General features: G+C 45.3%; 1 protein-coding gene across 1 annotated transcript in view; it reads left to right on the forward strand.

The window, feature by feature from the left end:
- The first annotated feature begins 10,382 nt into the window (after window positions 1-10,382).
- Window positions 10,383-17,674, forward strand: part of LOC133349540 (ninjurin-1-like) — a 58,393-nt gene continuing 51,101 nt past the window's right edge. Inside the window, exon 1 of the mRNA XM_061563086.1 lies at window positions 10,383-10,981. The gene's annotated coding sequence lies outside the window, so the exon portion shown is untranslated. The remainder of the gene's footprint in view (window positions 10,982-17,674) is intronic.

The following is a 17,674-nucleotide window of genomic DNA, read 5'->3' on the forward strand; positions in this document are numbered from 1 at the left end:
GATGGTGATGAGACATGTTTTTGTAGGGCTGCCACCTCTGAGGTACAAACAAATTCCCAGGACATTGTGGGTAGAAAAACACATCTCAAGAGGGGAGAACTACATATCAATATAGGGGTTTAAAGCGACGTATTATTATTACTACGCAAATGACAAAAAGAGGACTCTTAATGTCCCAGGGAGAACTTACAGATCCCCAGGAAAACTTCTTCAACAAGAAGACGAGCCACAGAAAACCAGGACAGGTGGCAACCCAAGTTTTTTCAGTCTCCTTTTCGTGGGGACAAATGTCCACAAAATTGTCAACTTTTTATTTTCTCGTTTGAGCCACAGAACCAGTTTTCCGTCTCTCACTGGAAAACTCTCCCCGGTAGGTTTGACATCACCTTTTGGTGATCGAGACTGACATAGGATGCCTCTTTGCATCTCTCAATACTCTGCTTGAACATTGAGATTCCCCTTTAGCCCGCACCTGGATGTCGGTTGGAATGTTCTGGAAGATCTGTGTCTGGCTGGGTCTCATGCCACCACATCCAACTTCAGGTGTCTGGTATAGCTCATATGAAGTGCAAATGCCAATTGTATTCCTGTATTGTGTATGACACGGTGAAGGGGTTTGTGTTGTCATTCATCACTTAGCAGAGACTGTCAAACTCCCACAAGCCATGCAATGTTGCAAGAGTATGTCCGTACATATATCATTAATTAAGAATGGTTATTAGCAGTTTCGAGTGTGTTTAGAACATTGGCAACATATTCCTAAACGCTTAGGGGTTTTTTTCTCACTGAAAACCTTGAGTGCCCGTCAACAGTGCATAACATAAATATTTGAAACACACCTAAGATCCAAATAATCACCTGGCACTGTCTCACATACGATGCAAGCTACCAATGCCATAAAGTGTGTGTTTGCATTGTCTAATTGACCTTGCCTCAACCGCTGTGCAATTATAATTCTTTAATAATTGATGCACTTTATCAAAGAAGCGTGCAATTACAGAGAGAACCAAAAATTGGAAGGCATGGATCAGAGAACGAATGCCAGTAAGCGTGGACACATCACTCGAAGGGATGTTGGCCAATGGTAAAAACTGATGATGTTGTGGCAGCCAATTGAGAGAACATGCCCTTCAGTATGACTACTACTGAGACGGAGCGATCAGATCAGCTTAGCATGCAGAAGCTAGATGGATGGTGTGTGCATCGTGAGTCAGCGACGACTTGGGGAAGCCTTCATCCACCAGTGGATAAATCATATCTGATTGTATGATGGGGTGCGAGCCAACGGACTGATAGGAGTTGAACAATACATCAATGAATTTGATCGATTTTAAAGCAGAAATTTTTTTTAAATATTGGGGGTGAATTGTTTAACCCCCCAATATAAAATTAACTTGTTCGATATGATGAAAATCCTTTCCACCCAGTCTTGAACTCGAGTTTTCAGATTTGCTCGCTCATTACTCTTAAATGGAAGTTAGCCCAAGCCGCTAAGCTACCACATGTGCACGCAAATAATAACGTCATTTATATATCCAGGAAATAATTTTGTTCAATGCAGTCTCAAAACGTGAATGGGATTTTTCTCCCAATTCCTTGTATATGAATGTTATTGCATCCTACAGGAAATCGGAGTGCCCAGAGAAGGTCACACAATCAAGGCGATCACGCTCAAAGGTCTGCACAGATGGGCTCACAGTCCTGTTTTGTGCTGGATTACCATCTCCTGGTCTCCACGCAGTTCTTCTGTGTTGATGTTTATCCAACCTTTGCCTCCAAAGTATTGGATCGTAGTTATGAAACATTTCGTCTTTGCGCCGTTCTTAGACATACAGTGAGGGAAAAAAGTTTTGATCCCTTACTGATTTTGTACGTTTGCCCACTGACAAAGAAATGATCAGTCTATAATTTTAATGGTAGGTTTATTTGAACAGTGAGAGACAGAATAACAACAACAAAATCCAGAAAAACGCATGTCAAAAATGTTATAAATTGATTTTCTATTTAATGAAGAAAATAAGTATTTGATCCCTCTGCAAAACATGACTTAGTACTTGGTGGCAAAACCCTTGTTGGCAATCACAGAGGTCAGACTTTTCTTCTAGTTGACCACCAGGTTTGCACACATCTCAGGAGGGATTTTGTGCCACTCCTCTTTGCAGATCTTTTCCAAGTCATTAAGGTTTCGAGGCTAACGTTTGGCAACTCGAACCTTCAGCTCCCTCCATAGATTTTGTATGGGCTTAAGGTCTGGAGACTGGGTAGGCCACTGCAGGACCTTAATGTTCTTCTTCTTGAGCCACTCCTTTGTTGCCTTGGCCGTGTGTTTTGGGTCATTGTCATGCTGGAATACCCATCCAAGGCCCATTTTCAATGCCCTGGCTGAGGAATGGAGGTTCTCACCCAAGATTTGACGGTACATGGCCCCGTCCATCGTCCCTTTGATGCGGTGAAGTTGTCCTGTCTCCTTAGCAGAAAAACACCCCTAAAGCATAATGTTTCCACCTCCATGTTTGACGGTGGGGATGGTGTTCTTGGGGTCATAGGCAGCATTCCTCCTCCTCCAAACACGGCGAGTTGAGTTGATGCCAAAGAGCTCCATTTTGGTCTCATCTGACCACAACACTTTCACCCAGTTGTCCTCTGAATCATTCAGATGTTCATTGGCAAACTTAAGACGGGCATGTATATGTGCTTTCTTGAGCAGGGGGACCTTGAGGGCGCTGCAGGATTTCAGTCCTTCACGGCGCAGTGTGTTACCGTTTTCTGGGTGACTATGGTCCCAGCTGCCTTGAGATTATTGACCAGATCCTCCCGTGTAGTTCTGGGCTGATTCCTCACCATTCTCATGATCATTGCAACTCCACGAGGTGAGATCTTGCATGGAGCCCCAGGCCGAGGGAGATTGACAGTTCTTTTGTGTTTCTTCCATTTGTGAATAATCGCACCAACTGTTGTCACCTTCTCACCAAGCTGCTTGGCGATGGTCTTGTAGCCCATTCCAGCCTTGTGTAGGTCTACAATCTTGTCCCTGACATCCTTGGAGAGCTCTTTGGTCTTGGCCATGGTGGAGAGTTTGGAATCTGATTGATTGATTGATTGCTTCTGTGAACAGGTGTCTTTTATACAGGTAACAAGCTGAGATTAGGAGCACTCCCTTGAAGAGTGTGCTCCTAATCTCAGCTCGTTACCTGTATAAAAGACACCTGGGAGCCAGAAATCTTTCTGATTGAGAGGGGGTTAAATACTTATTTCCCTCATTAAAATACAAATCAATTTAACATTTTTGACATGCGTTTTTCTGGGTCTCTCACTGTTCAAATAAACCTACCATTAAAATTATAGACTGATAATTTTTTTGTCAGTGGGCTAACATACAAAATCAGCAGGGGATCAAATACTTTTTTCCCTCACTGTAGTCTGCAATAGTTCCACAGTAGGGGGTGATGATGATCCCAGTTTAACACGTAGGCTTTCACAACCAATATACATAGAGTAAATTCATGTAGAAGGGAAATAATAAAATAATAAAAAGAAAACAATTAAATTCTCACGACGTTTTTTTTTTCTTGCTGTGGTTTTCACACCTGATGATGATTGCTTGTGTTGCAATCGAAACGTCGTGAGAATTTTATTGTTTTATTTTTTTTATTTTATTATTTCCCTTCTACGTGATTTACCGAAAGAACCAAAAATATGAATCCCTGCAGTCACGAAAGTTTTAAATCGAAAAATACACATAGAGGCTTTTGAGTTAGATCTTGTAAGATAAGGAGGTTCGCGTCTGGTGTGTCGTTTAAACCCGCCACCACCCGACACAGCCAATTAATAAGGTTTGTAACGTAAACAAAACATTGCAATTAGTTACAAGTTCAGCACACCGGTGTGTTGGAGAGTAAACCCACAACATTTACAATTCGAGTACAACGTGTCGCCGGTAATTACAACCAACCTCATCAGGCAACAGCCAGGGTTCAACAACACATTTATATTTACACAATCGAACCTAAAAACCTCTATTATGAACGTTGATCCCAATTTATTAATTGGAAGGTATTTTTTCTAATTTTAACAACTTCTAGACCGTAATGCTGGCAACATAACGGCCTGCTCTTTTCAAATTACGCGACGGGACACTTCCGTGGTTAATACAAACCTACAGTAATAATCAGTGCGGCCAACCGGATTCGAACCGGCAAACCTCTGCAACGAGCGACGAACGCATTCCTGGCCCGAGGCTACTACATCCAGCTCGATGCGAGTACAACTCCAAGGTCAGAGATGCAGCAGCGATAATCTACGTTGGGCGCCAGTCATAAAGTGAACGCGGAATTTTGTGTGAGCGTGACCACTGTGTCCTGCAGCTACTGTATATCCCAGTCTCTTATTGCTTCACTTAAATCAAATTGAGATCTGCATTGTAATCGATAAAAAAATGTAACAATCTTATATTACTATGAATAGCGTATATCACTTTAACACGTAGGCTTTCGCGACCAATATCTATAATAGCGTTTTTTGGGTTAGATCGGGTAAATATATAAATGTGTTGTTAAAACCCGCCACCACCCGACACAGCCAACTAGTAAGGGTTGTCACGTAAACAGAACGTGCAAATTCGTCACTAGTACAGCACACCGGTGTGTTGGAGAACCAAGCCACAACATTTACAAACTGAGTACGACGTTTCGCCAATAATTACAACTAGCTTCATCAGGCGACAGCCAAATTTGTGGAGAAGTCTTACTGTTTCATTCCTTATATAGAGGTGTAGATGTGTTGGCCATCCTTCTGCGCTCTTGCACAATGATGGGGGGGGGGGGGGGTTACAGAGGCAACGTACATTATGCATGTGCATTATGCGAGCCCTTTGAACTTGTCTTTCCTGTCTATTGTGTTTATGCAAATAGCCCTACCAACGGTAATCCCTATTGAAGCACGCTTCCCTTTGTAGACATGCATTTAAATAACGTATTATTTGATGATTCGCTTGGCCAGTAGTAGCTAGTTGCACAAAACTAGCTACTACTGGCCAAGACTAATTAGAGAATCTATCGAAATTGAAATAAATCAAAATAACTTTAACCGTTCGGATAGCTACCGTCTTAGTGCTGTTTGGAAGCGAATCATCAAATAATACTTGAGTTTAAGCTTTCGTGACTGCAGGAATCCATACTCTTTGGTTCTTTCGGTAAAGTCACATAGGTCGAAACAATAATAGATCACGACGTTTGGATCGCAACACAAGCGACCGTCTTCAGGTGAGAGAGAGAAAGCTTCTGAAACAAGGTTCTTTGTCGGCTTGAGATGGGTGCAGCCTCAGGCTAAGAGGGCGGGGCTAGAGATGGTCTGCCTGAGGCTGTGGAAGCGCCTATTGTATTGTTAGAGATTAGCATATCAATTCACGAGCTTAGTATGCCACCACATCGGTGACTTGTCTCGTATGAGAGTGCAATCCACATATGGGGAAGACACCAGAGTACCCAGAGAACCCCCACATGTATGGAAGGGTGACACTCAACACTGCCTTCTGGTTACCTCAGCCTCATGCCTATACAACACCTGGCAAGCCCTGTTGTTCACATATCCAAGTACTAACCAGGCGCGAACCTCCTTATCTTACAAGATCAGGCACATTGGGGTGATTCAGTCATAGGCAGTAACATCACTATAGCACGCGTGCCAGCCTTGGTTATGCACTTTGATGCACGTGAAGTCGTGAAGGCTTGTCGGCAGGTCATGGGGCAGGCCCTCGTGTTCTGGTTTAATTGACGAGGTTGGCTGCCCTGTCCACTCGATACTCGTCGAGTGTCGCATCTACACAGGAGGGCACCTGTGAGTTCTGTTACCAGTGTTACATATTTCGCATAGAGACATGGCCGTAACTCGCTGATAGAAATTATAATTGAATGGCTGGAAATCCGACATTTGGCACTCTTTTCGTCACGTCTATGCTCATGACAAAAATATGAATATTTAAAAAAACTAAAATTTGAGGCCCCCAGTATGATTTTATTTTTGTTTTATTGTTTTGTGAAGTACGACGTTAAAGTCAAGTTGAACATACATAAGGCACAATATATTGGCTTCTCAGTATCTTTTGAAGAGAGGAAGTGTTAACGCTCTAGAATTCTATAGGCTGATTTCCTTAAAAATTTGTAAACTGTTAATGAAAGGTTAAAGTTCAGCAAATTAAATTATTGCTCTTGATTATTATTATCATTACTGCAGAACCAGTGCAAATTGTATTACCAGGGGCCTAACGCATCACCCTACCACCATGGATTCTATAAATTGTCACGATTCAAGACTTATTCAATTATCAATTCGATTTTGTAACTCATTAAGGATGTGCATCTATAGGGTGCTTCTTTAAATGCCTCAGCACCGCAAAGTGCCTTACATCAAAACTAATCTCTACCATTCCATTGCCCTGCAGCAATCTAGCCAAGGGGACGCCATTGGCACAACATCGGCCTACAAATAACCATTGGTTTGCCAGTAAAGTGATTACTGTCGTCTCTCATTTGTCCATTGTTGACCGGTGCGTTGGGGTGTGTTAGAGTCAGCAGATTGGTATTATTACTGCTCACAGGTGAAATTGGAGAAACTCTGATTTTGTCGAAACTCAAACTTCCTCGAAAGAGGGCCCACAAGCACAGACAACCCAAACAGCCACCTATGAACAACGACGCAGAGTCCAGTCACAACTTGTTTTTTTTTACATTCTCAACCTCACCTCCTGAAATGGTTCAATGCAAACGAAACCAAAGGACGAGTTATACAAGGTCTCCGTTTTATTTGTCCTATCCAGATAACCAAACTCCATTGCAAGGATCAAGTCAAAGAGAAAACAAGTAACTAGTGTTTGCAAAAAACAACTCAAGAGAATGTGCAATTATTTACAGGGGTTACAGGGAATTGTAATAATGCAAGTCACATAAACAATATCAGTGTAAACGGTAATAGACTGCACACGGTTAGGTTATAACAAGATTAACACAGTCCTAAGAGTGGCACACCCACAATGGGTATCATGTGGGTTTTTTTACGTTAAACGACGCCTTTAAAAAGCCTTGCATTTCTTAACCTCTATGTTTTTACAAATGCACAAGCTCCCCCGTGTAGGCTCATAGTCCTATTTTCAAAGAGGGCATGTGCCCTCTGCTGGCACACTTGAACTATTCCTTTATTTTCGGGGTTTTTTTGCCGTGTCTTATGTACTATCCTGTCTCATATGGCCATGACTGCCACCAACAATGCAATGACCATGGGAAAAATTAAGTGCATGTGTGAGCAACATTTAAAATTCCTTCTCAAGGACGGCTTGCGTAATGTCTCGACCTCACGATGTAACGACGTGGCGTGTACATTCCCTTGTCATTTGCCTCCAAAATGTCTCGCATTTCCAAAAGCTGATACCGAACTAAATTTGGCAAAGTTTATTTTTGTGATGCCCCTCAAACGGGGAACTATATTGCTCGTGCGTTAAATTAAACATCCATCCCACCTAATGTATTACATATCTTCTCGTGACGATCCCCATTGGGCCAGCACCATCACCACCACCACTGTCGGGTCGCATCGGACACTATAGGTCGTGATGACTCACAGACTGCTGGTTTTCAATGAAAGCATATGCTGTACCTGACTAGTTTTTATAAAATCTTGGATTCGGCACTTTTCAAACATTTCCAACGAGTCGTCCGTTACATAAAGTAAATGTAAACCTCTCTATCAATCCACTGCTGGATGAAAGCTTCTCCATGCTCTGTCGATCAAAGGGATTATGATTATTCAACCATTAGTCGCACATCCGATTAGCACAGTTGGCTACGTATGGTGTAAAAGAAGTTAAACATACATTTTCATACTTGAACATCCTGGTCAGTGCAGGTTGGTGAAGGGGGACCCAGGACTGGTTCAGATATCACTTGCCACTAATTATTAAATTATTTTAAATTCTGGAAATCCACTCTGAATTGAAGCACCAATTCAGGAGAGTACTGATACGTGGGTTTTTCATTATAGGATGTTTCAGACAATGTATGAGTATACATGTAGAAGGAAACCAGAGGCACTTGGAAAAACCCCACACATGCGAGGGAGCAACACTTTATCCCCCTACAAATGGAAAAAGATGCAGATTAGTCCACTTGCTGTACTGCCTTCTGGCGAGCCAGGGTATATGGCACCTCGACCCCCCACGGGAAGGGTGTTTCGCAACATGTGTGTGATCCACATACCCATGCCTCCGCAGTGCTGGGTTACAGACAGACATTGAAGTTGTGTTGTTGAGAGACAATAGTTTACACAATTAAAGAATTCTACGTCATAATGACAAAAAATGTACATAAATGAGCAGCAAAGCCAGTTATAAATTGTATTTCAATTCAGCTATGAGGGGTGGATAACAATGACAAAACGATAGTGTACCGTACACGTTTGAGTACTCGTGGTACAGTGGCTTGTGCACTGCGCAATGAACCCAGTGGCTGAAGTTAAATTCGTGGTTATGGCTATAACATGAGTATGTATGTACTGTATGTTGAACTTCTTTCCCACCGTACGTAGCCAACCGTGCTAATCGGATGTGTGGCGCAAGGACAACAAACTAAACACAAAAAGCAGTTCTAAAGAAATGAGTGATGATATCTGAACAAGTTATGTCCCCCACCCCTTCACTCGCCTGCGCTGAACAGCGTGAAGTATGCTCAAATAATCCACATTTGACTGTCACGACATTAGCAGGCTTTTAGCAGTGGCTTGACAAAATGCTGTAAATTGTTTAATTTATTGTGATCGTCAACTCACGCAAGTGTTCAGTGAAACCGATGTTACGTACATGTCATAAAAATGTGAAATATAGTGTTAGCAGCTTATTATATTATAAATACAATTGCAAAGTGTTCCGATGGCCTTTTTATTTTCGCAAAGTTCGCACTGTGCTCTACACATTGCATCAATCATTGCAGATTTGTAGTTTTTCGAGTTTGGGCAGCTCGGTCGATTCCAATGTAGGATGATTTTTTTTGTGCAATATGAGCTACGGACAGTTTTTGTGTTAACGCTGTTTGGGCTTTCATCACCAAATACACTTCAACTGGTCAACTCGCTATAATCCCAGTTCCATGTCACGGGAGCACGTGGCATACACTCCGTACATTGCTGCATAGTTTACAATCCATGTGAAATATAAAATCTGCAGCAGCAGGCCCAGCGGGGACTTCCAGGGACTGTAGCTTAGCTGCCCATTGCTTGTGTTCTACATGCGGCTCATGGTGGGACAATCTTTGGTCACCTTGCTTCATTTGAGACCTGCAGAGCTGACTCAAGTTTCCTACGTGGTGAGATGCCACTACCCAAGCAGACTACGGCGATGTATACATAGGCCTATGTGATGAACTCATCCATTACTGCAGCCGATTTCGTGAAATCTCAGAAGCTCTGCGAGGTTGATCCAGGACACCGCTGGGTTGGCCGAACACTGAATTCGTCAAACATAAATCACCCACGACACTCATTTCTTCGAACAAAAATAGTTTTCCGAGCTCGAGCTGTGGCAAAGTCACGAATGAGGCGATCGTAATTCACCGACACTAAATTCCCGACGGCTGCGCTACCGTCGCTCAGCTGTTCAGCATGGCATGGAGAGCCGACAGAACTACGAGGGCCAAACGCCTTGTTTAGCCTCTGCGTTAACCCGGGCGCCCTTGCGTGCGTGCAAGTGCTACACGGGAGCAAGGGGTGGATGAGAATGATAAATGTCACGGTAATTCGAATTGTAAATGTTGTTGGGTTTACTCTCCAAGACACAACCGGTGTGCTGAAGTAGTAACCAATTGGCACGGTTTATTTCCGTGACAAACCTTACCAAATTGGCTGCGTCGGGGTGGTGGCGGGTTTCACGACGCATTTATATTTACGCGATCTACCCCCTTCCCCCCCAGAAAACGTTATGGATAATTGTTTAAAAAATGTGAAGAAAAAATGTTTTTAATTACGACAGAAATAACGAGAGGAGTTATGCTCAAAGATCAGTGCGTGATGGCTTATCGAACTGAAGAGGTGCCTTGTGATTGTCTAAATGTTGCTTATCGAACTGGCTTATGATTGACTAAATGTGGAGACGGTGGCTGCTGTTGCATTATCCAGGTGGAAGTCTGTGTGCTTTGGGTTGACGGTCACCATTACGAGTACTGGAGGGGTTGCACAACCAGCATTGGAGGAAACCTTACAGCCAATAGAAGAACGACCACAGAAACTTCGTGGGCCGTGCACGTGCAGATTTGACCAATCGGTAGAGCTCCCCCCACCCACGTGTGGTAGCTCCTCCAATCAGAGTGGCTCCTCACCCATTGGGAGCTGTGGGGTGCGGGGCCTCGGCGAGCCACGAGGTGGGAACCACGAGGCTGAGAATCCATTGGCGTCACATTTATGGGAGCCTATCTGTGGGAATCCTATCGCGTGTCCGTGTCTCCCGGTTTTTTGTTGTTAAGTAACACGGAAGCAGTCCGTAGTACATACAGGCCAGTGAGAGGGAGAAGCTTTAGGTGCGTGTTGAGAAAGCGCCCCATGAGTGTGAACAGAGCACCGCGTGAGCTAACAGCCCCGTGCACGCGCGAGTGTAACGTTGACACACCTCTACTGGACCGCTGATGCGGACTTAATGTGTAAACTCTCTACACAATTCGAATACGATCGTTTTTTTGCAGCTAATGTATAGAATAGAAATCGTAGCCAGTTATTTATCAGCAAAGTCAGCGTTTGAGTTTTAATATTAGAATATTCGATAGTTTATGTTTGATAAACACCTTCGTAAAATCAATAAGAGGCGCATTAAGGTTTAGGAATTTGAGTGAATTAACTGGAGGAGTTCTTTGGAATAACAAGTAACGCTACATCGACCTTCTTCTGGATTACATCTGCACTCTACAACAGTACGTGGTGGACAGCAGCAGAGCCCCGCACGGCTGTCACGGTAAGTCCTCGCTTAACGCGTGTTCACACCACGTTTTTGCTATAATACGGTTCTTGCATTTGGGAACACTTTACACAAGCTTCCGTCTTCAGGTGGCACCATCACAGCAAAATTACTGTATCTTGATTAAATTTTTGCTTCCAATATGGATCGCGAATTATTATAACGCGGAACGGCACGCCGTATAACGCGCCCGCTATAACGCGGTTTCTGAGCGGTCGAAGGCGAACTACTTTCTTGCGCTGCGTGCCTGAGCGTGGTGATACATTGACGCGGCGACGTGCCCTCGGTTATTTGTCTCGCCATCTCGCCGTCTGCTCGGCACGTCGTGATCTCAATAAAACGTTCTAGTTATTACTCATGGGGGAAATGTTTTTTGTTGAGCGCGTCTTTCGCTTGACGCGGCACTTTTTAAGGAACGTATCTACCGTAATTGTCGACATCTATTTTGGCGGCAAAATAAAATATTATAAACAAAAATAAACACGCTTTAATTAAATGTACAGTCCGAGCTGCCCCTGCCCCCATCGCCCCTCCCCTCCTTCCACACCCCCCCCCGCCCCTCTGCGTGGCTCCCCGAGGCTTGCCGTGGCGTCAGGGACCACGTGGTGATTGACAGGCAACGTGAGTTGAGCGTGGACAATTAGAGCCGTAAAAAAGATTGTTTACAAATATATATTTTAAATTTGTAATGCTATAATATAGTCTTGTCATCAGTATGACATACCTATACCAAGTTTGCAGTCGATAGCACATTGGGAAGTGGGTAAAAATTGAGTTACAATATTTTTTAGAGGATACGACAACAGATGGAGTGAGTTAAATATAAAAACGTGTAAATAATAAAGAAACTCTCAAGTTGGGAGACGCAGAAACTCGCAAGTTGGGAGATGGCCTCATGGCGATTGTGCGTGGCCTCGAATGTGCGGTGGCGATGGGGAGACGAAGGCGGCCGGGCATGGCTGCTGGCCACCCCCACAGGTGCTGGACCCAGCGCTCGCCCCAACAGGCTAAGGTCACACGGTGTGTGCGCTAAGATGCTGTGACATGGTGGTGAGTGGGTAGATGAAGGGAGGAGCTCCCGTGGTGTGTAAATAGTCGGCACACGCGGATTTGCAATCCAAAGTCGCCGGTTCGGTTCCATCTCCCTGGGGAAAGGGGTTTGAAACAATGGGGCAGGATTTCTCAAATCGCCCTCGGTCCGTCCAGGAGTATGAGTATGACAGCAGCAGTGTACGATCGACAGGTCGTGTGTGGTCACCTGGTGGAGTAGGGTGTGGATAATGTGGAGGATGTGTAAGATTAGACCAAATGTCCATTATAGCAGGGGTCGGAAAACCAAAAGAACAAGAAAAAGGACTTTTTTTATTTGGTAAAAAAAAAACACGAGACGGTGGTCCTTAATGAAGGTCACGAAGCAGTCCAGAGCCACATGTTGCCGACTCTTTGCCATGGTGAACTGGACTCCCATGGTGAACTGGACTCCCATGGTGAACTCGACTTTCATGGTAAACTGGACTCCCATGGGGAACTGGACTCCCATGGTGAACCGGACTCCCATGGTGAACTGGACTCCCATGGGGAACTGGACTCCCATGGTGAACTGGACTCCCATGGTAAAACTGGACTCCCATGGTAAAACTGGACTCCCATGGTAAAACTGGACTCCCATGGTGAACGGGACTCTCATGGTGAACCGGACTCCCATGGGGAACTGGACTCCCATGGTGAACTGGACTCCCAAGGTGAAGCGGACTCCCATGGTAAAACTGGACTCCTATGGTGAACGGGACTCCCATGGTGAACGGGACTCCCATGGTGAACTCGACTTTCATGGTAAACTGGACTCCCATGGTGAAATGGACTCCCATGGTGAACCGGACTCCCATGGTGAACCGGACTCCCATGGTGAACCGGACTCCCATGGTAAAACTGGACTCCCATGGTAAAACTGGACTCCCATGGTGAACGGGACTCCCATGGTGAACGGGACTCCCATGGTGAACGGGACTCCCAAGAAGAGAAACGTTTTCCCCGAATTTCGAGAGCCGCACTGCAATCCGTAAGCAGCAGCGTGCGGCTTCGGATCCACAGGTTTGCGGACCCCCTCTCTCGAGATGCCCTCCTGGAGACCCCGCCGGCACTGGCGTTTGAAATCGGTTTCGGGACGGGCACCTTCCCACCCTTTATATTCAGTGTGAGATCGGCGAGTGATGCGTGAAACTTGCTGCAGATTGGGTAAGGAGGAGCATGCCGTGTTGGTTCATGGTTGTGGGAGGCGAGGTCAACTACAGCGTGTTAGCATGTTGTGAATGTATCCAGAAACGGGCGGTTTCTGAGCAAGGGATGAAAGGTTTGTTGCAACCTTCAATTGTGGTTGTGGTGTCCATTTTAATGAAGCGGTGGTGTAGCGGTTAGCGCGCTGCGCTACGAACCTGGCCACCTGAATTCGATTCCCGCTCACGGCCAACACCAGTGACGATTATCTAAACCGGTCCTGGACCTGCCTAGGTCGAATCAACCTCAAATGAGTACCTGGTGCTGTGTGTAAACATCGCCACTGGGGAGACAAAGGCGGCCGGGCGTGATGCTGGCCACCCACCCCTTCGTGTGCCGTGCCGGTCTTCGTAGGTGCTCGCCAACAGCACTTGCCCCGACAGTCTGTTCAGGGTATGCGGGAGATATTTTTTTAAATTATCAATTGTCATTCATTGTGAAACTCGTGAGAATAAGGGTAACAGCGTGAAACCTAACAACATGCGTGACGATTTCAGAGGCATCGCGACTTTCATGCATTGCCATGGAACAATCCCAGAGGATGATAAATTACACGATTCCCAGAAGATGTCTCGTACATAGCCACCAGATGGCACTGCACGTCACGTTCGGGAGCTGAATACGAGCCACGAGAGGGCTTCGGAAGAGAGTTAGTGTCCTGTTGCTATTCCTCCTCCGTTGAACGATCACAGACTTTAGTGGTTTACTAAATGCTCAGTTTTGGCTGCATGGCATGAATCGTACATGCCTCCATCTCCATGGGTCTATGTCTGTGTATCGCTATGGTTCTATGAGTGCGTAATTCTAAGTCGTTTATGAGGACGTATCCATGACTATGGCTGCGTGTCTCTATGTAGCTACATCTGTCTCCATGTATTTGATTTGGTTTACTCAACGATCCACAGTTTGTGTTGCATGGCCACAATCGTACAGTGGATTGTGTTTAACGTAGTTTGATCTCCAAGGGTATCTATGTCTGTGTATGGCGTTGGATTTCTTATGAGTTGGTATCTCTGATTATATTTCTGCCTGTCTTTGAGAAGCCATTTTTGTCTCCCATGTATTTGATTGGGTTTGCTTATGGCCTATAGTCTGGGTTGTATGGCCACAATCACAACTACAGTACCGGACTGTGGCTTGTTTTTTTATTTTCCGTGATTGAAGGTGAGATGTGCATCAGCCTATTGATGTGATGCGGTCGATGGTTGCACCAATGTCTTCGAGGAGGAATATCACAAGTCATAAGGTGCGATGTTTGGGTCTGGAAGAGGGGGTCGCCAATCTTTCAAGGAAGAAGAAGAGACATTTTAGTTTTTTGTCTTCGACAACAATAGTTCGAGAGCTGCAATCACACGGAAAGCTACTTAAACACTAACACAGCAACAGATTTCCAGCAGATGACAACATACATTCTGACTTAAATAAACAAAGTAGGCCGTGGAATAAATTGCATATATTTAGTTTAATTTCCCCTTCGTTATTCTTTAATAATACATTTTGTTATCACCAAGACATTCCATAGTTACTCATTCCCTGCCATATTTGATCACATATTTACGTTTAATTATATTTTAAGATTTATTTATTCTTAAACGGCTGCCCACACAGGGGCAGCCAAAGAGCAGCAAACGGCTCCGGAGCCACAGGTTGCCTACCCCTGGTCTAGAATAAATAATGAGTTTATTCTGAATGTCCGCGTTGTTCCACTCTTTTTGCACAGCAGCAGCAGGGTTCTTCCGGATCTGGGTGAGATTATAGGGATGGTGACAGCAGCACGAGCCCAGTTCTGGCCGTGAGATAACTCTTAATAAGGGACTCAAACTGTACAAATCTGAGGTGAAACCTAGTGCAGGATCCTTGAGACTCTGAATTTTTTATTTTATTTATAATTTATCAGATAAAATACGAATTAAAAAATGTCATGTATGCCCCAGTTTTAAAAGCCTGACATTTTGGTATCATCCCCCTCCACCAACCATTGAGATGTTTCTTGATTCACCTCTGGTGAAACTCTTGATTTTATTTTAAAATGCAGTAATTCAGGCATACCCCAACAGCACAAAAGCACAAAGAGACCAGAATATTAATAATGTACGTCCCTTTTCTAGTCTACTGCTGAATGAAGGGTTCCCACACATTTTTCGATATGCAATTTTTTCACTTTATTTTCAGTTTTTCAAGAACATAACCCAAACGTATATTGTGGTGTGCCCGTATAGCCATTTTCATCCACTACTGGATCAGGGCCCTCCTCACTGGCATTTCAAACAACAAAAAATATGGAACGAGCATGCGTACTTGTGGTCCTATTGTCTTTAGTCATCATCAAAATACATTTTGAGCAAATGTGTAGTGCTCCTGTCAGTTGGTCACGTTTGCTCAAAGGTTATTCCGATGGTGACCTTAAGAGAAATATAAATGCTCCCTCTTCAGAAAATGCTGATAGGTTTTCGATAATGCACAAAGGCCGTGTGCTTTTTACACACGTTTGCGTGTTGTTCGAAACGTATGGCTTTACAGCCTGCACTTTTCTGCTCTGATGATGGGAGTTTTCTCATCATTTACAGGTTTGGTTACTGTTGGTATTCGCCAAACTGATGGGCCTCATAGTATGGAAGTGGAGGCACTCGTGTAACGGTTTGATTTTTTTAGCAGTGAGCTTTGGTGATGATACTGTTCTGATGAGATCCAATGGGTGCAAAAAACCTGTTCACAGTTGTCTTAACACTGCATCACTGCTCTCAATCACATTTGCTCAATATCTATTTTGATTGTGACGTGAGACAACAGGACCACAATGCACTTCTGTAGTGTCTTAAAAAATTACTCACACCAACACGTCATAACAAGTCCCCTGCTTACACTTTATTCACCTATTTTTGCACTAGTTGTAGCACTCCTATAACTATCTATTTGGTCACTTATGTTTAACTTCTTCCCACTCTTATCTAGCTTTCACCTCACTTAGCCTGCACTCAGCAGTTCTGCTTTCAGTGTCTTCGCACACAGCGTCTTCGCACACAGCGTCTCCGCACACAGCGTCCCCGCACACAGCGTCCCCGCACACAGCGTCTCCGCACACAGCGACTGCGCACACAGCGTCTCCGCACACAGCGTCCCCGCACACAGCGTCTTCGCACACAGCGTCTCCGCACACAGCAACTCCGCACACAGCGTCTTAGCACACAGCGTCTCCGCACACAGCGACTCCGCACACAGCGTCTTCGCACACAACGTCCCCACACACAGCGTCTTCGCACACAGCGTCTCTGCACACAGCGACTCCGCACACAGCGACTCCGCACACAGCGACTCCGCACACAGCGTCTCCGCACACAGCGTCTCCGCACACAGCGTCTCCGCACACAGCGACTCCGCACACAGCGACTCCGCACACAGCGTCTTCGCACACAACGTCTCCGCACACAGCGTCTCCGCACACAGCGTCTCCGCACACAGCAGTGTCCGCACACAGTGTAGTCGCACACAGCGACTCCGCACACAGCGATCTCCGCACACAGCGACTCCGCACACAGCGACTCCGCACACAGCGACTCCGCACACAGCGTCTCCGCACACAGCGTCTCCGCACACAGCGTGTCCGCACACAGTGTAGTCGCACACAGCAACTCTACATCTCCACAGCTGCCCTCACCTACGCTCCCTCAGACCCGCGCACCCATCTGTCCTGGGCGGGGGGATCAGCCAACACCCGCCCGGCGAAGGCGTGAGGGTTGAGGTCCTGTTGATGGCTGGAGCTGCAGCGGCGAGATGTGTTCACTCTTCGTCCCCGGCAACAACTTCCCTCCACTCACGCACACACCCTTATATCCCTCTGCTAATTATCCGAGACCTCTCGTGCGTCTCTTTAAGCTCTCACCAGGCCGGCGCCTGTTGGCCCATCAATCATCCCTCATCTCCAGTTTCCCTGGCTACACCTCCGGTCTCAACGTGCACAACCGGTCGACCCCGTTTGCATCTGCTTCGCCCCTTAACAAATGGCGGTTTGTCCGTGCAAACCTCATGTTGCACACGCGCACCTGTTTGCCCTCAGTTGCCCTCGGTTAACTGTGCGCACCGCGTATTTCACTCCTCTACACTTATTTAGGAGATACTCATGTATTCCTATACAAAGGCTGAGCTTTTTACATACGCGTTTTGCGTGTTGTTTGAAATGTGTTTCCAGCCAGCACTTGATTCTGTTTATAATCAGGTTTTTATTATAATTTACAAATTTTACTGGTCATGGGGGTTGGTTGATCATAGTTCGTCATGCTGGTCAGTGAGGGATGCTGAACAAAGTGGTTTAGACCTGACTCATTGTAATGTTGGTTGAACTTATGTCGTCAGGTTCATAGCGACAGGCAGTCATCGTCATAGTTTATCCCTCGAAATCGAAGATGATTGTCTTCCATA

Source organism: Lethenteron reissneri, chromosome 30 (assembly GCF_015708825.2).
Source record: "Lethenteron reissneri isolate LAM-NWPU_2019-01 chromosome 30, ASM1570882v1, whole genome shotgun sequence".
Taxonomy (NCBI): Eukaryota; Metazoa; Chordata; class Hyperoartia; order Petromyzontiformes; family Petromyzontidae; genus Lethenteron; species Lethenteron reissneri.